Raw genomic sequence first — 27,948 nt, 5'->3', positions numbered from 1 at the left:
GAAAGACAGATACCATATGTTTTCACTCATATGTGGATCTTGAGAAACTTGACAGAGGACCAGGGGGGAGGGGAAGGGGAAAAATAAAGTTACAGAGAGGGAGGGAGGCAAACCATAAGAGACTCTTAAATACTGAGAACAAACTGAGAGTGGGTGGGGGGTGGGAGAGAGGGGAGGGTGGGTGATGGGCATCGAGGAGGGCACCTGTGGGGATGAGCACTGAGTGTTGTATGGGAACCAATTGGACAATAAATCATATTTAAAAAAAAAGAACTTGAGAAAAAATTTTAGGCACATAAGATTAAAAGGTACCCAATAAATGATAGCTATTATTATGCAAAAAAAGAACCTATATTAAAAACAAAGGCAGTTAATAGTAAAACTCCTCACTTCCTAATCATTTTCCTACCTTTTACTATTATCTTTACTCTTGAAGCTATGTCTACTATATCTGTGCCACTGCACACCTATTACCAACTGCGTTTAGTAAAATAAATACATAAACCAATAAATAAATAAAAACAAAAAGCGAGCAATGCAATATACGTGGGCATAAGAGCCTCGCAGCGTGAGGTCACAGACCGCTGCCTTTCCAGCACATGGGCCCTCCAGTCCTGCCAATGGCTGGGGACACAAGAGAGGGGTGTGATTCACATGCTGTCTGCTGAAGCCAGCACTCCCGGTGTGGACTCGGAGGCATCCAGGATGGGGCAGCACGCTAAAGTAGACGAGAATGTTCCAGGGCCTGGTCAGGAAAACTACCTGGGCAACTGTGCTCTGACTGCGGCCGAAGTCTCTCTCAGACGTGGTTCTCCAGCTCGGGCAAGTGGCCCGGCCACACAGGCTGACGTCCCCCATGCTGCGCGGGACGTCATGCCGACAGGGGACGTCAGCTCCATGCTGCACGGAACCCAACACAAGGGTAAAAAAAACAATTTACTTAAGAGTTAAGTTGTGTTGAATCTTCTGAAGTAAGGACCATACCATTGGTGGGGGGGATGTTTGACACTTGGGTGATAATGAACTAGATCTTAGCTGTCACGTAGGGACAGGAAATGTCGGCGACACATCGGTGAAGCAGATGACAGCCGCTGGTTGGAGCCCGTGTGCTTGTGTCTGGTGGTCCCCAGTCGGAAACCTGCCTGCCCTCTCTACACCCCCACGACAGGGCGAATGGAGTCACAGTGACATGGCGTCCAGGCCCCTTGTCTTCTCACAGACCCCAGGCATGCCAGGCAAGGACGGCAAGTGCATGAGGTCACCACTTTGGGCACATGTCTCCTGGGGATGGCTACCTCTTGTTGGCTCTTCTCTCCTCGGAGCCCTTCCACCGCCGAGAACGGCTCCACAGGCTCAGATTTGGGCTTCGCTCTGTCGTTCCAGTCTCCACCCCCATTTGGCGGTGCCAAGGGCCATCTTCTGGATCCACCTGCCACTTGCCCTGGCCCGGGCCCTGCTCCTAAGAATGTGTCTAGCCCGCCACGGTGTCTGAAAGGCTGTGTGCATCCTGGTGGTTTTATTAACGAGAAAGCCTGTACTGTGTTGGAATGTGACCTCTGATTTTATTTTCAAGCAGTGGCGGTGGGGGGGGGGGCACATTTTTGATATGCAGCTCTGAAAAATATGTTTGTTCTGTGACAGAAGGAAGTGAACCTGGCCATTTTAATTACAGTTGTCAAGTGTCCCTGATTCTTGCCAGTCACCAACTCATTCTAAAATCGCCCTGACTGCGTAGGGAACCATGAGTGAGCATCCGGGGAAGGTGGGAACCACGGCACGTCCCTGGCAGATGGCAGCTCGTGACCTGGGCATGATTGAAAGGTGTTGGACAGAAAAGGGGAACCAGAAGCAAACACAGCAGGAAAGGCAGGGCTTTAAAAAAATATATTGCTAGAAATCAGTTTGCTTTTTTGTAACTCTTGCTAAGAAATGGAAAGGGGTTTAGAAGCCCTCCAGCAAAGTTTACTCTAGAAACAGCTCGGGGAACGAACCCCGTCTGAGACTGTTCTCTCTGGCTGTATTATTGGTCTTCTAGTCCCTGTTGACCCCTTTCCTTCGGCTTTCCTCATTCGCCGATTATTATCCGCTTTGTTTATAAAACACATCTGGGTTTAGAAAGTGACTTCCTGCATATGTGGGGGTTTTCTTTAGTGTGATGGTCCTTATTAGCCTCATTTTGTTTTATATATTTTATTTTATTATTTGATTTGACTTTTTTTTTAAATTTTTTTTTTCAACGTTTATTTATTTTTGGGACAGAGAGAGACAGAGCATGAACGGGGGAGGGGCAGAGAGAGAGGGAGACACAGAATCGGAAACAGGCTCAAGGCTCTGAGCCATCAGCCCAGAGCCCGACGCGGGGCTCGAACTCACGGACCGCGAGAGCGTGACCTGGCTGAAGTCGGACGCTCAACCGACTGCGCCACCCAGGCGCCCCTGATTTGACTTTTAATATTTATTTATTTATTTTTGAGGGAGACAGCAAGCGGAGGGGGGAGGGGCAGAGAGAGAGGAAGACACAGAATCCCAAGCAGGCTCCACCCTGTCAGCACAGATCCCGACAGGGGGCTCGATCCCACAAACTGTGAGATCATGACCTGAGTGGAAACCAAGAGTCGATCACTTAACCGTTCGACCAACCGAGCCACCCAGATGCCCCACATTAGCCTCATGTTAAAAGTGAGGAAGCATCCAGGCTCAAACAGCTGGCAGGTGAAGAGGCCGAGGGGGGGTCTGAGTTTCGCAGTAACATTCTTCTCTAATACTTTGAGAGGACCCTTTTCTGAATCTTCCTTGGACCAAACAAATAAGCAAAAAAATCTTATATTTCTTCTATTCTGAATCCCTGCTTTTATGGAACATCAGGACGTTTTGGTTATGCGGAACTTGCTGGTGGATCCGTAGATAATTGAAAAAAGATGCTACGTCTCTCCCCCTCCTGCCTCACATGTGTGTGCGTGTGATGTGTGTATGCGTATATACATATTAGTCACGCATATTTGTGTATGTACATGTATACCTGTATATACACATACATTCATACTGTGTATAAACAGATACACACACACTATTACACACACACCTCAGGGTTTTCACCCTTGGCACTCTGACATCACTTGGAGTCGCGTGAGTCTCTGCCGTGGGGGCTGTCTTCCATCTTGTAAGATGTCAGCAAATGCCGATAGCTCCCGCTCTCCCAGTTCTGACAATTAAAACTGTCCCCAGACATTTCCAACTCTCTACCAAGGAACAGAATCTCCTCTGCTTAGTGGAGACCTTGATATATACACGCACATTTCTTTTCCAAGAAATACACATAAAATGCAGAAACGCTTTGAATCCTAAAAAAATACATGCAAACTCTATTTGATTTCTCTCTCTGAATTTGCTGTTGGAAAATGAGAAAGAAACAGCGGGTTTAAAAATTACTTCTTCACCCCGTTTCTTACAGACCACATCACAGCACAGTTACCGTAGAAAAACCACCCGGCATTTTGACCTGATTTTACAATTCCGAAATCACTGTTTTGATCCATGTTTCAGTAAAAGGAATAGCCCCCAATATAAAAAGGGAATATTGTTCCACCCGTTATCTTCAGGTTTCCTTCCAACTATTTTTGGACCTCAACCAAGTACCCATGACTGTCTTGTGACTCTTTTTATTAGTGTACTACTTCATTTGTGTCTTGAGATTATAATGGAAAGCATCACTTCAATCAAGAGACTTGTGACTAATTTTTCAAATATAATCATAAAGCTCCTGTGGTTCCCAGTCCCTGCAGTTAACAGCCCTGGGGGTGTGCCGTGCGGTGGCCGTGGGCTGTCAAATGTGTCTGCAGATGGGTAGGAGAGTCGCCAAGGGCAGAATTAACACTGGCAGGCACCCGCCTTCCTCTCCACGGCCCCTTGGGCACCAATGGCCGTGTCGTTGCCTCCTCTGTCACTCAGCCGCAGCCTGGGCAGATTCTCCCCAAGAGGGCAGGCTTATTCAGTCAAACAGTCCCACTAAATCATGTCTGTCCCCCCCCTCCCCACACTGTCTACTCGCATGGCAGAAAAATGATCAGGGCCCAGCCTGCCCAGAGGGACCTCACAGTGGACCTGGCATCGGCCTTCTACACCACCAAAGTCCCCCAAAGTCACAGCGTGCCCCAACCTTGTCACAAAGTACTGTTCAAGAGTCTGTGATTTTCAAGGTTGCTAAACAAGACTACCCTTCCAGGGTTAAAAGAATAAAAACAACCAAACAAAACACCCCAGGATGTTTATCAATAATGCTGTTGAGCTCCAAAGCTCTGAGAGATAACGTCGGCAGAGAGCGAGCGCAAGCAAAATCACCCAAGTTTATTCCCGAAACAGGCAGGGTGTGGATGACAAAATCAAGGTCAAGTGGACGACGGTCTGTGACCCAGGATGTGGAGGAATGACCTGAGGAGCAAGGAGGAACTCGGGACCCAAGTGCTTAGCGCAGAGTGAGCCCCGGGTCAAGGCCAAACCGTGCCAAGGGGAAGCCTGGGGAGAATTGCCATAGATGTAGCGTTTTACCTGAGAGATTGTCTTGCCTGTTGCAAACTCAAATGCCTTCAGAGGTCAACCTGGAAGTGTGAGTCAGAGTGAGAAAAATGAAATGTCTCTCTCAATCTGTATTTCATTTTAGCTGTCTGGATTACCAGCCAGACACTCAGGAGGAGAGTTCTACGTTAACAGACATTAACACGGCAGCCTCATGGCCATCAGTGACTCACATGGGACTTCCACGTGGGTGCCAGCCGTAGGACCTGGAAAAGCCCATCCTTCCACGGGGTGGTCCTCACTCAGCTCCAGAGCCTGGTGGCCACGAGCAAAGCAGGTTCCCCAAGAGAGCCCGAACTGGGATTTCTAAATGTGTAGCCATTAACTCAAAATTCTTTGCAACTCCCCAAGGAGAACAGGTGTGCAGGCGTCCATCCGAAGGAGCTGCAGGGGTCTGCCTCCTCAGGTAACACAGGAGAAAGCCCGGGGGAGTGGAGGCTGCATATCGCTTTCACCTCCTACCGGAAGATTGCCAATCAGAAACCCTTGTCCTTTAGTTCCAAATCCGAGACTCTTGCTGCTGTGTCCCCAGATGGCGCATTGAAATGCATCCAAACTGTCTAACTGATCACCTCCTAGGGGCGCCTGGGTGGCTCAGTCGATTGGGCGTCCGACTTCGGCTCAGGTCATGATCTCGCGGTCCGTGAGTTCCAGCCCCGCGTCGGGCTCTGTGCTGACAGCTCAGAGCCTGGAGCCTGTTTCAGATTCCGTGTCTCCCTCTCTCTCTCTCTGACCTTCCCCCATTCATGCTCTGTCTCTCTCTCTGTCTCAAAAATGAATAAACGTTAAAAAATATTTTTTTAAATAAAAAAAAAATAATTGATCACCTCCTAAAAAGTGGCAAAAGCTTTCTTCATCAAGGATCCTTTCCTTTCGTTTGCCACAAAGCCACGTGATTTCTTCAACACACGCACTGAAATCTACTTGTCCAGGAGGCCTGCCCTGAACAACTTCACTTACGGAGAATTTGGAAAATGCGGATGATGGAAATTCAACTACTGTGACTGTTTTATTTCAGCCCCAGTCTCTAGCTCAGCACACACACACATACACACACAGACACACACCTCTCGCTTCCTCACTAGAACTCCATTCTGCCTGAATTGAAAGAAGGCGTTGCACACGCGCGTGCACACGTGCAGTGTTTAGAATGCCTACGTGCCAGTGCAGTGAAGAAATCCACGTATCGGCACGGAGGCAACGCGGTACGTGCTCTGTGAACATAGGGACCGTGGCACCAAGATCAGATCATGCCTAATTAAAAGAGCACGCATGTTTCGGGAAAATTAATGTTTTAAAAGTATCACATGCCACGAAAACGTAAATTTCACTCTAAGTGGGATAAAGATGGGAGATACGTTGCTTCCTTTCACCTGAGACTGAAAGTTCAATGTTTGAAACTGGAGTAAGTCCTGGTTCCTGCCACTGGCTGATGAAATGAAATGCTCCAGTCAGCCCAGGTACGCAAAAACGGCAGCAGCCAACCAAAATTCTAGTGTTCCCCAGCCCTGTGAGTGACAGATCCATTTCATACGCATTAGAAAACACGAGATTAGTTTGTGTACTAAAATCTGATCATGATCGTTCAACTGAGGCCTTCAGGCAACTCTGCATATAGAATTATGAGTTTTAAAGATAAGGATTTGGAACAGGCAGGATGATTCTGTGCTCCTGGAGAAACCGAAGTCTTTGGAATGTGGTGTGTGTTGAGTTTTCCTCGTGGACAGTGGGCAGGAGCTAAGAAGCAGAATCTGACCTTTCTGTCTGAGTTGCAGAGGTGAGCTGGGACAGACGCGCCACTATTTATGATGATGCATCAGCACGGGCCCAGCGACCAGCAGATACGGATCGTGGTTCTCTTTTCTTTGCCACAAATAAGTTATGGGACTTTAGGACATTACTCATTCTCTTTCTGCCTTCTCTGGCTAATGGACATCATTGTGCCTGGCCCACATATCTGACAACATTGTTAGGGGAAGAATATGTCAATGACTCTAGAAATAACAAGCGAATTGGTCTTAATTGAACATCGTCTTAGTCTCGTACTCTCGGAGGTATTAAAACATTAGAGAAGCAATACTTTTATGAGTCAAGAAACAAAGTTCCTTGGAAGGAAGGAACAAAGGAAGAAAGCTACACGTCTGAAAGCCAGTGACTGAGGTAGGCAGTCTGAGTGAGAGTAAGAATTGGGACCTAGTAGAACATTTGTTCATTCAACCAATATCTATATGTATGCTCACTTCAGGCCAGGCACTTGGCAACACAAAACAAGATACATCTTTATTTATTCATAAAAGGTATATCCATTAAAAAACAGTTGTTAACTGATCACTTGTATGTGTCATATTTCATCACATTAAAGAAGTCATTGATTTTAACATATGACCTTATTTATATGCCATACAGATCTCGAAGCGGTCAGCATAGACCCACCCTTGTCGAAGCTTACGGAAAATTTGAGTGAGATTTTTCTCAAGTATGCAAGTCCCATGTCTGGGACTGCTGTCTCAGACAGTTTGATCGAGGCTCCATCAAGTGTTTGGTGGCGAGGGGCCCCATTTTATGCGAAGCCACCGACAAAAAAATTACTGAGCCCGCCCTGTGCTGTGTGGACGTGGTCTCTTCCCCCATGCCCCTCCAGAGGCTGACCCAGACACCCATTCTCATCGACTTACTCACTCACTACGGCGTGTCCCTGCCAGTTCTCTATTACTTCTTCACCTGTAAGATGGGCTTTGTCAAATATCCCACCCTCATTAAATCCATACGCCGTTATACGTTGAACTCTGGTAGCTGAGAAACAGCCCCAACGTGAGCTGCCCGAAGCAGGAGGAGAGGAACCAGAGCTGCAGAAGCCCCTTCCCACCACTCCTGCCCAGCAGGACCCGAGCCGGAGATACAGGGATGGTTTCAGTCTGGCACCGCCCCGAAGGGGGTCCCCACGCTCACGTGGGCACAAAGCATGGGAGTCTCTCCTGACCCCTCAGTGTCACATACATGGTAACAAGTGCTCTTTGCCAAGTCACCTCCGCTCCTCCTGCTGGAGATAGGGCAGGTTTAGGCTGCCGGGGAGACAGAAGGGGGAACCCTGCCGGCGTTTGCACTGAGCGGGTGTTGTTCCTATGGCCACACCGCAACACAGCATCCTGTGTCGTTTCTAACAGGGACACAAAGTGCACCAACGTGCAGAAAGAAACCTGAAACCACTTGTTTTAGGAAAGTCTGCCTCTGGGAACTACTCTTTAATACTGTCTCCTGAAAGCAAGAATAGACTGTCTCGTGAATCCAAGGATTTTAGGCAATAACCACAGGCATGATTTCCATACCCCAAACCCAGAACTCAGGAGGAACTTGAATGTGAAGGTGGCCAGACACACTCCCGTGGCTGCTGCAAACAGGGAAAGAATGGAGGGAAAGAACAGGGAAGGAGGGAGGGAGGAAGAAAAGAAAGGAAAGACAGAGGAAAGAAATTGCACTGTAAGAAAATATTTAGAAATAATCATTTTTTTTTAGAAATACAAAATATAGAGAGCAATTGTTTGTAAGGAAGTCCTTGAAACCTCACACCCATTGCATTTTTTAACCCCAACATGCATAAATAGTTACGATTTTTTTTTTTTTCAACGTTTATTTATTTTTTTGGGACAGAGAGAGACAGAGACAGAGCATGAACGGGGGAGGGGCAGAGAGAGAGGGAGACACAGAATCGGAAACAGGCTCCAGGCTCCGAGCCATCAGCCCAGAGCCTGACGCGGGGCTCGAACTCACGGACCGAAAGATCGTGACCTGGCTGAAGTCGGACGCTTAACCGACTGCGCCACCCAGGCACCCCAATAGTTACGATTTCTTAATGGCCGTACACACATCATCGGGATCACTACAGATTTCTTCTTAAATTTGGGTGGAGACAGCTCTCCGCACATTTTTCTATTTCCTGCCAATCTGTGCAAAAGTAATCCGTGACCACACCGTGTGCTGATCACTCAGTGGCTGGAGGTCCTAGCGGCTCAGATCTCGACAGGCAGAAATAGATGGAGGAACCTTGAAGGACATTTGGTCCTCTCTGTTCAGAATGTTTTCTCACTGGGCAGAGAAGTGAATTACCTGAAATAAGTTCCGTACTGTACCAGTAGTAAGCATATTGGAAATTACGTGCTTGTAGAGTACTTGACGTGGCGTAGGCTCCTGATAAATATTAAGTGAATAATCGTGATGTTTGTGTTTAAATGTTAAGAAAACAGATTAGTCTGAATCTGAGCTATCCAAGATAGTAGCCACCAGCTCTGTGTGGCTATTTGAATTTTTTAAATAATTAAAAATTAAGGGGCGCCTGGGTGGCTCATTTGGTTGGGCGTCCGACTTTGGCTCAGGTCACGATCTCGCAGTTCATGAGTTCGAGCCCCGCACTGGACTCTGTGCTGACAGCTCAGAGCCTGGAGCCTTCTTTGGATTCTGTTGTCTCTCCCTCTCTCTGCCCCTTCCTCATTCACACTCTGTATCTCTCTGTCTCTCAAAAATAAGTAAACATTAAAAAAAATTTTTTTAGTTAAAAATTAAATAAATGTTCACATTTCCTCGACTAGCCACATGTCAAGGACTCCACAGCTGCATGTGGGTCTTGGCCGCCATATTGGGCGTTACAAAGTTTCCACTGGACAACATGGGTCCGTATACTGACTATCCGGGTCCCCCACAGACCACGAGACCACCACGGCTGCTATCTGACATTACATTCCTTATTCTTATAGATAGTCTTATAACCTGCCTCCCCTTAAAGTTTGCTGTTTTAGGACAAGAAAAAAACATGCAGCCCTGCGAGATATTGACATCCAGCTGGAGTTTTCATCGTCTCTGAATGTAGGAGAACTTCTCGGTTGGTTCCAGAAGGTCCTGCCTCTCCCCATCAACCACCCCTCACCCCAGACTTCCTGTTTGTAATTGGTCTGCTGATCTGTTACTGTTTTTGGTTTGCTTGTTGCTTGCTTGCTCGCTTGCTTGCTTGCTTTTTATAGCCAGTGTTTTCTGAGAGCCTGAGAGTGAGTTCCAGATCAAAAAGTTGTACTGTAGATTCCAGAATCTACGAGACTGGGTTGAGTCTCTTGTGACTTCTGCCTTTCATTATGATTTAAATAATTCCCTCAGATGAGCATTCATGTTATTCAAGATCTTTACTATGTTTTACATGATTATCACTCTTGTGAAGTAAGGGATTCCTTCTTACCTTTTCCTCAGTGCCACTAGAGAATGTATTTTGGTACCACCTTCTGTCGCTGGCATCACACTTATTTTTAACTTTCAAAGCAGTAGCACATACATTATTCAAAGCTTTTGCTAGAAGATCCGGGACAGACTCTGCTCTGGTGATTGCCTTTAAAAGCAATGAGTTGCCAAGCATTGAGCAAATCTCTCCTCTGGTTTGCTAGTGTTTTTATCTATCCCTTCCCTTCACCGAGTAAGCGTAGGAATTGTTATCTCAAAGAATCATTAGTGTGACCACGTGGAGGAACGGTGCCAATCATTAATTCATAACATCGTGTTTATTCTTCTGATTGTCTCGTCTAGTGCTGCTGCGTGTGAGGGTTCTCCTCTCCAACCTTCATCACGTTGGAATTAGCTGAATGGCGAGTGCGTGAGGGTGTGCGGACTTTAGCTGTCATTCGTGATTTTGTCCGCGGGATAAAACGAATGTAACCAGTTTCGAGGTCTTCTTCCATTTCCCCACCCATTAAAAAAAAAAGATGACTAATCAATATATTTGTTTACTTTCATCCCTAAAATATCTATCGAGCAGTGGCTGCCGTGGGGGCATCCCTCCCTTCTGTCACTGTGTGGTCTCCATAGAAAGTCACTGATCTGGGAGCACCATTTTGATGAACTTCACCAAGTTCCCAGCACTCAGCTCCGGCTCTCACCCACAGCAATAATTACTTTGCTTTCGAAGCATCCAAAGCGAGCATGTCCCTCCATCAGTTATTTTAGTTCCCGCTTGGATCAAGGTGACCGTGGAGAACAGCCTCTAACAATATCACCTGGTAGCTTTCATCAATTTAGTTGGGAATGTATGGCTTTCTATACAGAAAGAAGTAGTCCTTTTTCATGAGAGTTTTAGAAGACAAATAGAAAAAGCACTATAGACAGAGTTTATACAGATTTACCCAATGGATGTCTCACTGTACACACACATACACACACACTCACACATGTAGTTGTATACAGACCCTTCTCATTGCAGACTGTCTCTAGGTCTCGAGTGAATCCTGCTTCCCTGTACCTCTTCTTGACCTATGTTATGTGAACACTTTGGGGGCCCATCCTGGCAAAGGCCACTGTCAGAAATGTCCCTCAGATTCTCTGTGTGTTTTCTCATTATCTGTTGTCAACACTTCAGGGTTTGAATAATGGCCCTTTCTCCTGGTAGTTTCTTATCCTGGAGAAGTTACTTAACTCTGATGAATATTGAATATCAGTTTGCCCATTTGTAACACGGGCATAGAATGGTACTTGGCATGTAGGGTTTAGTCACCGAGACTAGAAGAAATAATGCGGTTCTGCGGCCCACAATTAAAAACGTGAGTGTCATATTACTCTTGTTACGATCATTCACAAGTTTTCTAATCCTGAATTTAAAGAAAATTCTTTGATTGTGCAGCGGTTTGGTACTTACCCTGTATCTCCTCGGTCTAACTCACGTCGGCCACTTACCGATTTTGCCGAGTTCAGTGAGGGGGTGGAAACAAAGTTCTCCATCAGATTTCTTAAGCTCCAACGGCTGTTGGCTGATGACTGCCATGACAGGTAAAGTCCAGGATCTCAGCAGATCCACAGAGTTGAAACCTATATCTTGTTTATACCATGTCCAAAACAAGAGGTCCTAATTTAATTGGCAGGCTGTTTCCTTCTGGGCAGTAATTTGGGGGCCTAGGCCCCTTCCATCTTTTGTTTCCACCTTTGTCCACACGTGGCTATCAATTCGACAGGCTCACCTACATCACATGAACAGAGCACGCAACAGGTGATGTCTCTCAAAGGAGTTTGTGCGGTCCAGGCTCGGAAATGGGACCTGTTCTTTGTGCCTGCATCCCATGGGCTGGAACTCAGCCCTACAGCACATGTAACTACACGAGGTTCTGGAAACACAGCCATGTGCCCAGAAAGAGTGCATGAGTTTCGTCATTACCTGGCAACACTGTCCAGCAGAATTTTCTGGGGTGATGGAAACAGCCTTGATCAGTTCAGTGGCCTCTAGTTTCATGTGGCTATTGAGCACTTGAAAAGTGTCCTCTGTGATCAAGAACTGAAGTTTGAGTCACTAGCTTTATTTTTTTTTTTATTTATTTTTTTGTTTTCAACGTTTATTTATTTTTGGGACAGAGAGAGACAGAGCATGAACGGGGGAGGGGCAGAGAGAGAGAGAGGGAGACACAGAATCGGAAACAGCCTCCAGGCTCTGAGCCATCAGCCCAGAGCCTGACGCGGGGCTCGAACTCACGGACCGCGAGATCGTGACCTGGCTGAAGTCGGACGCTTAACCGACTGCGCCACCCAGGCGCCCCTGAGTCACTAGCTTTAAATACACTTGAATGTCCACACGTGCCAGTGTTTCCATATTGGACAAAGCAGAATGACTGATCAATTTACTCCTGAATTTCCTTATCTACAAAGTACTGAATAACAAGCTCACGCATTTCAAAAGTCAACTGAATTAAATGGGTAAGTGCTCAAGTTCACAATCACATTGCATTGCAAGCCTCCTTTGAAGAGCCCTCCCTCTCATTAGCCACTTACTGCCATTCTCAGCCCCCACATCAAGTATGATGGTCAAGAGCAGCAAACTGTAGAGGGAGACCCCAAATCTGGCGTCTGGTCTCTCAGTGTATTTGTTGGGCTTTAGTGAGCACATGACACAATTCTCCATCTGCCTATCTATAATGGATACGATACTTTGCTTATTATGTTTTTTAAGGGTTAAACAAGATAATATATGTACAATCAGCATAGAATTTAGCTGTTTGTTCTCAGCCCACATAAAGGCCCCTTATTGGACTCAGATCAACAGTCACCTGCATAAACTAACTCCCAACTAGTAACCGCTTCAACAGTTTGCAAATAAAAGCCAAAATTGGCCACTTTGATCTGAATCACTCTGTACTGTTCACTCGGTATAGTGACAATGGCTACTAATTTTTAACATCTGGAAGGCCCTATGTTTTCCGCAGGACCGTATGTTTTGTTCTTTTTTTTTGCCCCAGAATTGTCTCTCACTTTCCAGGCTCACAGCCCATGAGCCGCCCACTGAGGATGGCACAGAATACCTGTTAATTATTTCTTTCTGCCGCACGTGACTTGTAATGCCTGGATACTTCTGCAGCAGCCTGGCTTCCTCTGCCATATGCCAACCATGTGGTCCCCTGCACGTCCATAGTCTCGGAAGTTGGAGTGCGTGCTTTTCATCACCAGCAGGCTGTGCGGGAAGGTGAAGGGCCACGATGTGTTTGCCAAGCTGAGAATGAGCAAGATAATCACGGGCCTAGAATTCACGTCAGGTGCAAAGACCATTTTCCATCACCGGGCACTGAGCTAAATGGCTTTCAGGAAACATTCAGCAGGTGTCTGGGGAGACATTTGGGGTGAAAACTGGCAGGCAGGCTCTGTGCAGTGGGTCCCCAGCAGTCATGTATAGCCCTGCTTCATCTAAGTAGGCAATTCACAGAATCGAAGACATATCCTTAAGTGTCTGGATCTCGTGCCTCTCATTCCGTGTGAATGAAGTTCATGAAGACATGAACAAACACTCCCGTGACCAGCTGAAGGCAGGCCACGTATCTGTTCAGAAAGTTTCAGAACAATTTTATTGATTCTGATGCAAATAATAACTGGCTTATCACCCAGGATCACTGCACGTCATTATATACCACAATCGCAGTGGTTCGTGTTATAATTGCATGATCTCATGTATTTGAGGTGAGTGTGTTCTAAGATACAATTACGCCATTAAGGTCGTGTCAAGGTAATTGTTCCTTAAGCTTCTCTGCTGGGATTTTTGTTTCATCACCAGATGACTATTGGCCTTGGGATGTCTATTTCAAGATGTGCCCTATTAGTATCTTTCTTCAACAGTGTCCTCTCTGTCACATTTAATAAGTAGCTTTTTAAATACAGGCCACTTAAAGAATTCAGATTGAAACTCACCACAAAAGTGAACCAGACTTGTACCTGCTTTGGTTCCAAAGTGCACTCGGCCTCGGGCACTGCACAGAGCAGACTCGAGCTGTGTGGTGCTTGCTGGGTGGGAGGGGAAGGAAAGAGCCTTCAGAAGACATAACAGTAAGCAATCTGAAATAGGATCTGGAGTGAGACCTTCCATGGCTGTTTCTGGAAAATAAAATCAACATTTCCAATCAAGGAGAAAAAGCAGAAGCCTTTAATGAAAACTTCAAAGCCCGTAGAATGAGCCAGGAATGACGTGTGAGACTTCAGACTCAGTAAATGCTTTTTCTGAAAAATTTTTAAATGTTTATTTATTTTTTGATGGGGGGGAGGGTGGGGCAGAGAGAGAGAGGGAGACACAGAATCCAAAGCAGGCTCCAGGCTCCCAGCTGTCAGCACAGAGCCCAATGCGGGGCTCGAACTGAGGAACCACAAGACCATGACCTGAGCTGAAGTCTGATGCTTAACTGACTGAGCCACCCAGGCGTCCCAATAAAGCTATTTTTTAAAAAAGAACATGACACTAGCGTTCTACTCGAAGTAGTTTAGGGAAAGACTAAATTGGCCTCATGCCCCAAATTCAATCTTTAAAGTAAATGTTTGCTATTGAACTTCAGGAAAACAGCAACAACTTTAATGATTTTTAAGAACATTTTCTTCTGTTTTTGTCTGTAAGAGCTCTTTAAAAACAAATGGCCTAAAAGAATTGAAAACACACTATAGATAATGTTGGTCATATAGGAGATAACATTAGCACTAAGTACATTCAAGTGCATATTTAGGGTGAATAAATCAAATCATAAAACTGGGGGAAAATGCTAAATTGCATTTCTAAGACCATGCACTTTCTTCTTTGGCTGTGAATCTGATAAAAGTGAAGGCTAATAGGATGACATACTTTCTTTGTTTAAAATGTTTTTAAATATGAGGAATAGCAAACCAAAGCAATCTGGTGGTAGATATGGATTGTGGCATAAGCATGTGTCCTTGAATCTCAAGTCAGAGATTAAGCGGTTGCTTCTTCCAATTTAGCTATAGTTGGTTATTATTCCATTCAAGTTGGTCTTTTTTCCCCTTCATCTTGAAAACACGCCCATCCTTTCTGATGATCAAGACTTGACTTGAGATGCTGTGGCAACCTCCTAAGTGATTCCTGGGGTCCCAGCCTTCCACAGCAGCAGGACCTATGCCACCCACATGGTTTATCTCGGTGGATAAAGTACAGGGGGGTGGACAGGAGCTGGTCTGGCTCAGTGATAGGGGTGGTTGGAAAGACAGAGCATCAGCCCAGCCCAAAAGGGTTGAACACTCTCGATTCCAGCCGAGGGATTCCATGTGGGTATAGAGGCCAGATACTGAGGAGCCAGAAATCCATAGCTTGATGTGAAATCTCATGATTTTATAAATGTTGGTGTCCACCTTTGGATGAGCACTAGGTGTTGTATGGAAAACCATTTGACAATAAATTTCATATTAAAAAAAAAATGTTGGTGTCCAACCTAGATTTAAAACTCTGGGCCAACAGTGTGGAAAACACTGTTTGAGCCAATGATGTGAGGCCAAAAACCATTGCTGGGCCTGGCCTTGGGGCCCCCAGTTTGTGACTTGGATGTGGGAGCTCTGGAGGGTCTCCTCATTATACCTGTCATCTATGAAACATCACTCCCTTGGGGTGACCCACTTGGCAGTCGGCCAGCACCCCGCAGCCAGAGACAGTCACCTACACTTACCGTTGTTAACTTCCCTTGGCTGTTGGAAAGGAACACGAGGCCCAGGTCGGAGCTGATGGCTTCCACATCACTTCTCTTCAGAGCAGCTTAGGTCATAGTGCATATCCCTGTGCGTCCTTTCTGTCAGAATGCCTTGGCATGGAACTAAGCCATGACTAGATTTTGTACATCTTCATACATATCCAACAATAAAACAAAATAGGCCAAACTGTTTTAAATGCCATAATTGTTAAAGTACATTATCTAGTCACACCTGATTACCTCAAGTGCAGCCAGACTGCACTGAAAACAAGCCAGAGAATTCTCTGCCCCGAGGGTAGTTTCTCAGAAAGTCAAAGAAGACTAAAACAGGAAAAAGTTAAGTGAAAATGCCTTCTCAGCCACCTGAGTGATTAAGTCTATAACACATTGCTTTTACTCTAATAATGATAGGGTTGGGTTGGCAGGATGATTGGTTTTTATTTCTGCCATATAGTTCAAAATGCCAAATATGGTGGCAAGTTGCCAACTTTCGTTAATATCCTCGTTGATTACGAGACATTGTGCATCACTTAAGATTTAGGGAGAAAGTTAAAAACATGAAATCAGATAAATACAAGAATTTTGGTATCTGGGACTGAGGGATGAAGAAGAAGAGGTGACCAAAGAGGTCTAGAAAGATTCAACTCCACTTAATTTATCAAATACTATTTGAGCACAGCACTGATACAAAAAAGAAAATAAGATTCTGCACATTAATTAGGGCAGCTCATAACATAGGAGTAGAGATCTCTTTTTCATAACTTCCAAAAAAATAATACCGACTAGAATCTCAATATCATGGAGGTTACAGAGCCAGAGACAGATTGCATTAGGCTTGAAGACTGATGGGAATGTCCAACTCTGAAGCAGCCCAGTAGAACGGCTGATTGTGAAGGACAAATTCAGTTTTCGGGCTATTTCTTGGGGAATAGCGGAATCATTAGTGGAAGCAGGAAAGTCAGAGGTGCAAGGAATAGATCCTGGAGGAAAGTTTGATTTGGGCCCTGATAAATCTTAAGGTACAAGTAGGTCACATTGGAGCAGACCACTGGAGGTGTGCAGCTGGAGTTCAAGAGAATCCAAAGCTGGAAATTTGTACTGGAAACTTGTCTACAGAGAGGGGATAACTAACATCCTTTGCTTGAATGTTATTCCAAGGTCAGAAGAGAAGGTTGAAAGAGAAGGGGCAAAAAGCAGCTGAAACCAGAATTTTTGAAAAACCTTATATTAAAGGCATAGAGAAAGAAAGCCTTCGGAAGCTACAAAAATGGAGGAAAACCAGGAAAACAAGTATTTTGATAGAAGCTTTAGGAAGGAAAGATACCCAGAAGGATGTGGGAATCAAAGTAGGTCCAATAATGTCACATGCTGTCCAAGTTCAAAGACAGTAGGACTGCTTGCTTTGGCGAAGATAAGTCAATTTAGCAGCACCACAGGGAGAAACATTAGATATCAAGGGACAAATTATAGATAGGAGGAGTAGGCACAGGAAGAAAAGAAGAGCCAAGCCTGTTAGGGAGCATGACATTGAAGAGAGTTTGTTATATATAATGATTAGTGATGTCGAGAGAAGTTTTCGCCTTCTTTTTGGTAGGAGAGAGAAGACAAAATAGAGAAAAACTAAAGCACAAAAGAAGAAATAACTCATGGATAAAGATTCTGAGGATAAAGTAAACTTCTTGGAGGACGCATGGGAAAGAAGGATTATTTCCTACAAGGATTATGTCCTACAAGAGATTATGTCCTACAAGAGACGAGGAAGCTAGAGGGTGAGCATACAAAAACACGGGGCTCTGAAATAGAGACTAGAAACATCAGCAACACTCAAGACAAGACTGACTCTGTGTATAGAAGGAATGTCTGAGAGATGGTGGTGTGACTGGACCGAGGAGAACAGGGCAGCTTAATCAAGAGCGAGACGTTGGTGAGTGCCACTCTCACAAGGGAGATAGTGTTCTAGCAAAGCACAGATATGCATATATATAGTCTATCACCACATGTGTTGTTATATTCTCATCACTATCTTTTCCTTCTCCCAGTAAAAAGACAAGACACAGACTGGGAGAAAATCTTTTCAAGAAACATATGTGATTAAGGATGGGTATCCAAAAATGAACTCTTCAAATTTGACAATAAGAACCAATTAAATCCAATTAAAAAATGGGCAATCCAATTAAAAAATGGGCAAAAGATCTCACCAAAGATACACAGATGGCAAATAAACATATGAAGAGATGTTCAACATTATATGTCATTAGGGGATTGCAAAGTAAAGCAATAATGAGATACCCCTAGGTTCCCACCAGAATGGCCAAAATCCAAAAAACTGACAACACCAAATGCTGATGAGAATGTGAAGCAACGGGAACTCTCACTCATGGCTGGTGGGAAAGCAAAATGCCATAGCCACTTTGGAAGACCGTTTGCAAAATTCAACATGCTCTGACCATATGACCCAGGAATCGTGCTTCCCGGTATTTATCCAAAAAATTGAAAACTTACATCTACATAAAATCTTGGAATGTTTATAGTAGTGTTGTGCATAATTGCCAAAACTTGGAAGTAACTCAAATCTCATCCAATAGATGAATGGATAAAAAACATAATACATCCCTGGAGTGGAACATTGTTCAGCCATGGGTGCATGAACAGGTAGAGCACAGGGGATATCTAGAGTATCAAAATCACTGTGTGATGCCGAAATGGTGTGTGCATTCCCTTACACATTGATTAAAACCCATGGGCTACATAATGTGAAGAGTCAACCCTAAGGTAAACTACAGACCTTGGTTAATAATCATGTGTCAATACGGGCTCATCAACTGTAACATCTCACTAATGCCAGGTAGTAATACTAGGGAAGACTGTGCAGGTTATAGGAATGCTCTGTTCTTTCCACTCAATATTTCCATAAACCTAAAACTATTTAAAAAACATCCACAGGGTGCCTGGGTAGCTCAGTCGGTTGAGTATATAACACTTGATTTAAGCTCAGGTGATGATCCCAAGGTTATGGGATCCACACTGAGCATGGAGCCTGCTTGAGATTCTCTCTCTCTCTCTCTCTCTCTCTCTCTCTCTCTCTCTCCACCCCCATCCCCTGCCCTCTGTCTCTCTCAAAACAAAACAAAACAAAAACAAACAAAAACCATGAATTTTTTAAGTCATAATTGCAATTTTAGATCCACGCCAAAATGGAGTGAAAAGCCTAATTTGGGAATTCTCACCAATTAGTCACACTTTCTCCAGAGTGTGGACTTTTTCTTTTGTCTCTTTCATCCTTAATTTTTACGTGTATGTGCTCAGCTTTTGGAATGTAAGTGGGAAACTAATGGAGAGGGAATTTCCAGAGGAAGAAGTTGCACTATTTTGTTTTTATGAGCACTTGTCATATAATATAGCAAGAGATCCTGAGTATAATGGATGATCTTTACTTTTTATTTAATCTATTCAACCTAGAGCCTGTATTGCTCCTACATTAAATGTTCAGTTTGGGGAATTTAGAGAGTAATTTTCACCTATTTTTCACAACGTGTGAGAATTTAGGAATCCCTACTTACATATTCATTGATATTTCATTTACCAGAAGAGCGAAATCAATAATGTTTAACTTATTTCAGATTATAATATTAAGTAAGGCATAAAGTTGGAATTTGGGAGAAAGTATTTTTAAAAATATTTGTAGAACAGGGGCACCTGGGTGGCTCAGTATATTGAGCGTCCGACTCTTGATTTCAGCTCAGGTCATGATCTCGTGGTTCGTAAGTTTGAGCCCGACATCGGGCTCTGTGCTGACAGTGTGGAGTCTGCTTGAGATTCTCTCTTTCCCGCCCTCTCTGCCCCTCCCCAGCTCACAGTCTCCCTCTCTCTCGCACTCTCTCCCTCAAAAAAGAAAAACAAAAAGAACACAGTTGTAAAACAAATAGTCGACTTGAAATGATGGAAGTGGAGTGGGCTTGTGAAAATAAATGGCATGGGACAGAATGATGGAAATGGGTTGAGGTGGATGTGAGTGAAATAATGGATTAAATGAGGCTGATTTCAGAAGAACACTTTACATCGGCAAATTGGTAAGCAATCATTTTTTGCATTGCCATGAATTACCCACATCTCCACTGTCTCTCATTTCAAGCAAAGTGCTGACAAATCACTGCTTATTAGGGGAAAAACCATGCAACAAAATGGCACTCCACTTCAGGCAATATATGCGGTCAATACTGGAACGCTAAAAACATTTAAAAATCTGTCAATTAATCCTTTTTTTCCCATGACTATATTGCCGGCTGATTACAAACGAGTCACCAAAACGATTCTCTGCATGCAGAATTTAGATTTAAGGAGGGTTCGCGTCAAAGCATAGAAATACAGGAATTACACCTGATTTGGTCAAACCTGGATAGTATACACCAATCTCAGAAACAAGTCGGCTCGAAAACGAGTAAATGTCATCCTAGGGACGGTGTCTGGTTTGCTCAGGTTCGTCCCCAGGAGGATGGTTAAACAAACCAGTCTGTATCCACGCCATGAGTATGACACAGACATTAAGAGGTATGGATAACGAAGGATAGTAAATAATGCAAGGGGGGGACGTCAGGAAATATCACCACAGATACTGTATTTGTTTATGTGTGCATCAAAAAGGACAGACACACACCAATTATTTGAACACAGAAAAGTGAAGTAATTGTTGACTTGGCCTCAGGTTGTGGATTAAGCAAGGGGGGGAGGGAAAGAATATGTCCACGGGGGCACGAGGGCAGCAAACGCAATGGCCGCCACCAGTGCCGGGAAGAGAAGGGACAGCTGAATCGCAGGTGCTTGGGGAGGCCCCCAGGAGCTCACGGCCCTCTAAGGAGGTGGGCGCCAGGGCATCGGTGCTACTCATGACCCTGAGCTTCCAGGAGGCGCCCCTGGACGGCTGGTGCTGGTGAGCCTGATGTGGTGGGTCCTGTGAGCGCTAAAAAACTGTGTCCTGCAGACAGGAGCCGGGCGGACTCTAGGGGGGAAAGGTTGTCCCACGGGGAGCAGGGGAAGGAGCCAGCGCTGCGTCTGCCCTCACTCCCTGCAGAGTCTAGCACGGAGCCAGCTGGCCAGCAGGAATGGGATTGCAGAGCCCTGGGCCAGCATCACGGAGCAGTGGACAGACACACGGCAGCTTGGAGCTGAGGGACAGCGGCTCAGTCCCTGACCCCGTGCTGGACAGCACCACCTCTCCCTCCTGCCAGTTCCCTCGTTCTGGGAGCACAGTGGAGTTGCTTCTCCCCTTTCCTAGAATGTGCCCTGGATGCTCCCCTCTCCCTCCCAGGACATCCAGGGGCCGTCCATTCAGGCTCTTCACCGAGACAAAGGACCCCCTGAGGTCGGCCGCCCTGACTCAGTAGCCTCCCGAACCAGAGTCCCTTCCCTAAGCTACACAGCGACCTGCCAGCCCTTGTCCTGCGGGCTGTGAGCCGGGCGGCGTGATCTGTCCCCCACCGCTCTGCAGTCTCCCTGGGGACCGGAGCCCCGTCTGCGGTATTCGGTTACAGCACATGCCAGCGACCTTGCCAGGTGGTCGCTAGAAACAGCGAAGGAGCAAACCCTTTAAGACAAAGAGCTGGAGGAAATGTCCTGCTCTAAGACCACGCCACTTGGACTTGGTGCCAACACGTCTCTAGAGCGAACCCTTCAGGCAAGTGGCTTCGGGACGTAAATTAACAACCGCTGAGAACAGACGCCGTGACCCCCATACCTGGGTGGAGGCTCTCATAACCTTGCGAGTCTGGGGTTCGGGTTCAGCGTATCCCTCATGCAATCAGCCTAATTCACTGCCTTCAAATGCACTTCCTTTGCCACCCAATGCTTTATCCTACATTTTCTCCGTGTTGTCATTAGTTCTGTCCCCAAAGCAACCTTCCAAGGCTGTTGCTCATTGGCTACCTGGAAGTCAGTGTGAATTACTTAACTGGCATCTCTTCTCCAAGGGTGTGTGATGGCGGATGAGCTGGAAAAAAGGAAGTGAGCGAAAACGGAGTCAGCATGGATGTCGAGCCTCCCCGCCTTCAGGCCACACCTGGAAATAATAAGAAAACAGCATTCAAGCCCAAATGAAACCCAGGGTCCCCAGACCTGTGTCAGTTCTGCTTGTGCCCTAGAATTGGGCTTTATGTAGCCCTGCTTCAAAGATCACACCCCCTGCAACTCAGAAGTTGTGTTTCCTGATGTTTTATCTTTACAACTTGAGCCTTTCTTTGATCCTTTTCTCTCTCATTAGCTCCACGTAGACGCACCTTGGAATAATGCGGTAGATCCGGGTATAGCGGCTGGTAATTGGAACATCCCCAAGACGAATTAGCACAGACTCTCAGTATGATGTGGCAACCGAACAACCATGAGCAGAGCTGGGTCTGAAGTCGAGTAAACACAGAAATCGTGTCTCTCTTTTTTTTTTTTTTAACGTTTATTTATTTTTGGGACAGAGAGAGACAGAGCATGAACGGGGGAGGGTCAGAGAGAGGGAAACACAGAATCCGAAACAGGCTCCAGGCTCTGAGCTGTCAGCACAGAGCCCGACGAGGGGCTGGAATTCATGGACCTCGAGATCATGACCTGAGCCGAAGTCGGCTGCTTAACCGACTGAGCCACCCAGGCGCCCCGAGAAATCGTGTCTCTCTTAACATAGCCTGTTCAGAATCTGAATGATGGGTAAGTGCCCGGATAGCAACAGCTGGCGGACCACAGTGCCAGGAATCGAGAAATGAATGATTATGGAAAAAGAGAAGTAAAGAAATAAAATACTGGCGATAGCACAAGTACGAATCGGTGACGAAGTGCCCAGGAGAGAGAGGCCGGGAGAAAGCCCACCTGGGGGAGGAAATACTTAGGGTCGCAGTGGCGCCCACGTGCGGAGATACAATTCAGTTTCAACAGGATGTTCACACCCTCCGCTGGAGAGCATCGAGGGAGTGGGCACCGTTACGCTAAATCATAATCTCCCTGGGGAGGAGCCACAAGCAAATTGACTAAGGTTATTTAAAATCGCACCAGGGAAGGGATTTTTAAAAACCCCGCTGAGACCTGTAATTCATTGGCAATGATATCAAGCCGACAAAACGTTTCCAGTTCTAATTTCGCCGGGCTGAGTGAGGCTCCTGTTTTCATTCTCTATGTTACTTATATTTAACCACTATCTTCTGAACTTTAAAGGGGGCTAAAAAAGAAAACAAAAAACGGGAAGAAAGTGCCAGATGTCCCTGAAAAAGATATTCACGATTTAAGATTTGTCGTTCTTACATCACGAATGAAATATCAAAGGCCAGTAAGACTAACAAAAAAAAACGAATGCCTTCATAAAATCGGGATTAAGGAAGAATCTTATTTAATGGACGCATCTGTTTTCTGGGGAGGGTTCACTGGAGCCCATCGGGAGCTGAGCGGCTGGTCTCTGCTCGCCACCGACCCCCACTCCCTGTGTGTATTTGCACCTGAAAACACCTGCTCCCTTACCTCACGGGGCCATACTCAGGATGGAACAGAGGATTGGGTACTGAGAGCTGTCCAAAAAGCTAAGGAACTCTCCCAGGGCACAGGCCAACTTCGTGTGACTTTCAAAGAAAGACACCAAAACAGTGAAGTGACAAAATCTCGTATGGGATTACACGCTCAAAAGATTTCTACCTATAGTGAGTGCTCTTGGGTTTCAAACAAATGGGGATCGCCCACACAGACCGAACTGGATGAGACCGTACACCCCCCCCCTCCACCCAGTGACTCCCTCAGTACCTTGAGGTGTCCTCTTATCTCTGACTCAAATCCTTCAGGCCACATCGTCAACCGGTTTGCATGTCTTCTGTCCCCAGTTGACCCTCCAAACACTTTGCTGTTCCTAAGTCATTCCTCAGCCATTCTGCCTTTCGGTCCCTGGATCCGGCACGAGCCGCAGAAGACTCGGTTCTAACTGATTGTGTTCCCCTGGTCTCATGTCTTATCCCAAGAAAATAATGCTCCTCCCTGCCCCTAAAGTTCTGCAATTCTCCAAGTCCCAAGACTGCTCCCTGAGAAACCCTCCGTGTACTTCGTGAACAATTCTGTCACACTCCATAAGGACTGCCGTTTCTGACCCTCAGCAACCCCCCAGACCCCCGGTCTCCACCCCTTCCCCACCCCCTCCCAGCACCCTCATTTTCAGTGCGACAGCTTCTGGAGGGAAGCCACGTACCCACACTACAACCACCTGACTTCACACGCTTGAAAACTCCTCCAAGTTTTCCTCTGGATACCTCGTGACATGCTATTCCAAATATTCTATTTCCCCGTAGAGGATCACTCACTGATATGTTTAAGGGGCAGTGACCTTCATCACAAACTAAGCAAATTTACCATCTGTGTTCTGGGAAGTGCCCTCCAACCTCCTTCTGTGCTGTTTAAATAAATGAACTTCCTTGTGCTTTTCATGTAGGATGACCGGTGATGGTTACAACTTGGTGACTATAAAAGTATAATCGATAAAATAAGACAAAGGCAATTCACAACAACTTCTTTGCTCATAAGGATCTTGTCCCATAATCCCCATATCAGCTGATGTGGGGTGGTTGGTGACCTTGGGGGACCTTGCAGGACGTGAGAATGAGGCAGCTAGAAGATTCTCAGTGTGTCCATGGGCTCAGTTGTAGTGAAAAAGTGGATTGACCTCCCCTTCCTTTCAAGGGCAGGCCAGGTCCCACCGTCTCCCAAGTGCCCCTGCTTCCTGCTCTGAACTGGCGAAGCATTTTGTCTTCACCCCTGGTGTCCTCATTAAGGGCTTAGCGTAGACTGCAGCACGTAATTACAAACCTATTTTTAATGCATGCACACACTCGCTCTTACCAAACAGTCGCAAAGCCATGGAAGGCAGAGAACCCATTGCGTGTATCTTTTCCCCAGGGTCTGACGCTGGACCCTGTGTTCCAAGATATACTGAGCGGGGGCTCGGGTAGCAGGTGAAATGGTATGATACGCAACCAAACAAGAGAGGTCGCTCATCCAGAAGCGGGCTCTCCGTTTCCGGGGTAGTTCCCTCACCCTCCACCAATATCTGCCCAAGAGCCGTTCTGAGCATTAAATGAACGAATACGCAGACACGGCTGGATCCAGCGTGGGCTCGGGGCACGTGCTCAGCAGAGCTCACGATTGCTGTGCCTGCCCGGGGGCTGCTTGGGGTGGAGGGCCGTGCCTCTCCTTCTTCCACACACAGGCTTCAAGAACCACACGCCACCCAGCGTGGGAGCTCAGAAAATAATTGTGAATGTAAGAGAATTGAAGTGGTATACAGATGCCCTAAACACTTCATACGTGTGATGTCTAGAACAAATGACTGATCAGATTCTACCGAAGCAAATGGCAGGCGACATTTTGCCTTAGTTGTCATAAAATTTCATTGCAGATGCACTCCCGGTAATCACGGTGAAATATCGCCGGGCTTGAAGACCAAAAAGAAGAAGTAATGGGGAAGAAAGGAAACAGTAAAGACCAGTTCAGAACATAATGCTGGAAGAAGGAAACTAATTTCTTTCTTTCTTTCTTTCTTTCTTTCTTTCTTTCTTTCTTTCTTTCTTTCAGATGTCACACGCACACCTAAGTTTTTATTCTCAAGCTAGTTATTGAAACTGCGTCATACTGGGTTACAGGTGTTCTGCTTGGTCTTGTTTTGATTCCAGAGAGGGATTATTAGGGGAATGTTGATATGAGGGGGAAAACACTGCCCTTCTGTGTGTCCTCTCTCAATACTTGGCCACAACCCTGTCCTCTGACACACGGAGCGATCCTGCAAGCCCGGCGATGAGTGCCATGATGTAACCGAACCCCGACACCGTCTACCTGGAGGCGGCCTCGGGCCCCACACTGGCCTCCCGCCCCCATGCCACACAGCAGCCACAGGTCTGAATAGTCACCTGTGCATCTGGCCTCCTGGCTACGAACTGGAGGCTCCCATGACTTCCTCTGCGGATCTGATTAATTCGCTGGTGTGGCCCACAGAACTCGGGAAACATACTCATTTCACTTACAGGGTCACCAGTTTATTATGAAAGGATGTAACTCGAGAACAGCCAGATGGAGGAGATATGAGGGGCAAGGCATGGGGAGAGGGCGTGGAGCTCCAGGGGCTCCCCAGGGTGCCACTGTACCCCGTCTCCATGTGTTCACCAACCCCAGCGCTCTCCAAACCCTATCACTCTGGGGGTTTTGTGGGAGTCTCTTTATACAGCAGTGGCTGGTTGGCAGCTGATCAAAACTCCAGCCCCTCTCCCCTTCCAGGAGGTCCGAGGTGAGACTGATCCTTCCAAACCTCCCATCGTGGCTGGTTCCCCCAGCAACCAGCCGCCATTTTCAATGCTTGCTCTCCAAAGGTTGGGTCATTCACGTAAACTCAGATGTGGTTGGAAGGGGTTTCTTAGGAACAACAGGGCATTCCTTTTCCCTTCATGACTCCAGCGCTATTTCAGGAACCTAGGGCAAAAGACCAAATGTTAGAGCGAAAAGATGTTCCCACCGCTCTCATCATTTCGTAAAGCGCAAGGGTTTAGGGCGCTGTGCGCCAGAAACGGGGATGAAGGTGAAATATACATTTCTTATAAATCACGGTATCACAGCTGAGTAAAAATAACTTGAGGTATTTTCGAATGCATGGTGGGCAGAGGAATGAGAGCAGCTACCGTGCCCTATGACAGGTGAATAGACACCCACACTTCCTCTCTGGCCTCTGGCAGCAGCATCCCTGAGACCAGGGCGGTATCTCTGAGCTTCCCAGTGCTGGGGGTGGGGAACGTGGGAGCCGACCACCCTCCATCGGCAATGAGCCACTTTCTGAAAACTGAGCTTCCCTGATTCGGGTCCACACTCCCCACTGAGGTTACAACTGGGGCTTGATCATGTAGGGGCGAAGCTTCAGGTCATGCCACTCCCAGAATATGCAAAATTGGCATATTGATGATGCAGCAAGGGCTCTCTGGACCTCCTTCTTCTCACTCAAAGGAAGTCCTCAAGTTTCCCCAGGAGAGAGGTGCCCTCCCTGCACCAAGAAGAGGACGCTGTTCTCACCACTGCCAAAACAGATCCGGGCAAACATCCCTCCTAAAATAGCCCTGAATTCCCAGTAGCTCCCCACGCAGCTCCAGTGTATGGCCTGGAGCCCACACCTCTTCTGTCTTCTTGCCAGTCTCTGCCGCGTTCCACTCTTGGTTGAAATGGTACCTGAGCTCTCAGGGCTATCTGGTTCCTTGGGTCTTTCTTTCTTCTATAACGAAGGCCTCCGTGTACACGAAGAATATTCACATTTAATAACGTGTATATGCTCGCCTCCTGTTCAGCTGTATTTGTTTTCTGTTCGTTTGTTTGCTTGCTTGCAGTTTAATCCCCAACCAGCCACAGGACTGAAACGGGCAGAGGAAACTCCTTCCCTCCCCTTCAGTTCCGAGAACATGGTTACCTGACCAGCAACACCAACCGCGGTTCAGAAATATTCCTGTCATGCGACATTTCTTTTAAAAGCATCCGTCAGCGAGAGCTCCCCAGCAAAATTTTTCCTGATTGCCATACTTGATGCCCTTATTTTAATTTGCTTAAGCAGGCGTTATGATTATAAATTGGCTCTTGATTATCCACAGAGGTATTATCTCCCCAAACTTTCTGAAAATAACGAAGCAGAAGCGGTAACTAAATTGTTTATTTTCTTTCACGCTGTTCTGCTTGTGCCCTTACTTTCCTGGCTCCTGTGCCTGGCAGCCCGTGAGCGATTTTATGAGCTGAAACACGCGATTACTTCCCCCAACCCTTGAAAGACGGACAGAACAAACTTGGGAAGAAGAACACCTAATGGGCATTTTTTTTTGCTGGAAGTGACAGTAATGTGGATGTCAAGGACACTCACGAGGAAAAATTCTGAACAAACTCAGGCGGGCGGGCATCTGGGGACGTCCCGGCAAGCCTGTGTCGGGCTCAAGGCTAGGGCTTCTTAGCTGTTACTTTACTGTGTCATGAATTCCCAATGCACCTTGCAGAGTTAAACAACTTTTGAAGGTGCTTTATTCTACTCGGGGCTTCTTCCTAGTTCACGGATGGCGCCTTCTCTCTGTGTCCTCAGCTGGAGGAAGAGGTGAGAGGACCCCTGGGGTCTCTTTTATAAGGACTCTAATCCTGACCTGGGGCCCCACCTTGTGACCCTATCACCTCCCTAAGTCCCCACCTCCTGACACGGTCACACTGGGGGTAAGGCTTCAACGTGTAAATTGGGGGGGGGGTGCAAACATTGAGTCTACACCGTGCCTCGAGATCCACAGCACCTGCAGGGGAGTTCTGGAAGCTCCCTGTGGAGAGAGGAAAGGACAGAGGAACCAGACGGTGTGGAACGGGCACCACCAGGGCACTCAGAATGTCAGTGAGACCCTGGGCCGTAGAGAGGCCG

This window comes from Leopardus geoffroyi, chromosome B4, assembly GCF_018350155.1.
Source record: "Leopardus geoffroyi isolate Oge1 chromosome B4, O.geoffroyi_Oge1_pat1.0, whole genome shotgun sequence".
Classification (NCBI taxonomy): domain Eukaryota; kingdom Metazoa; phylum Chordata; class Mammalia; order Carnivora; family Felidae; genus Leopardus; species Leopardus geoffroyi.
The sequence above is the reverse complement of the archived record's forward strand: the minus strand, read 5'-3'. Positions refer to the sequence as shown.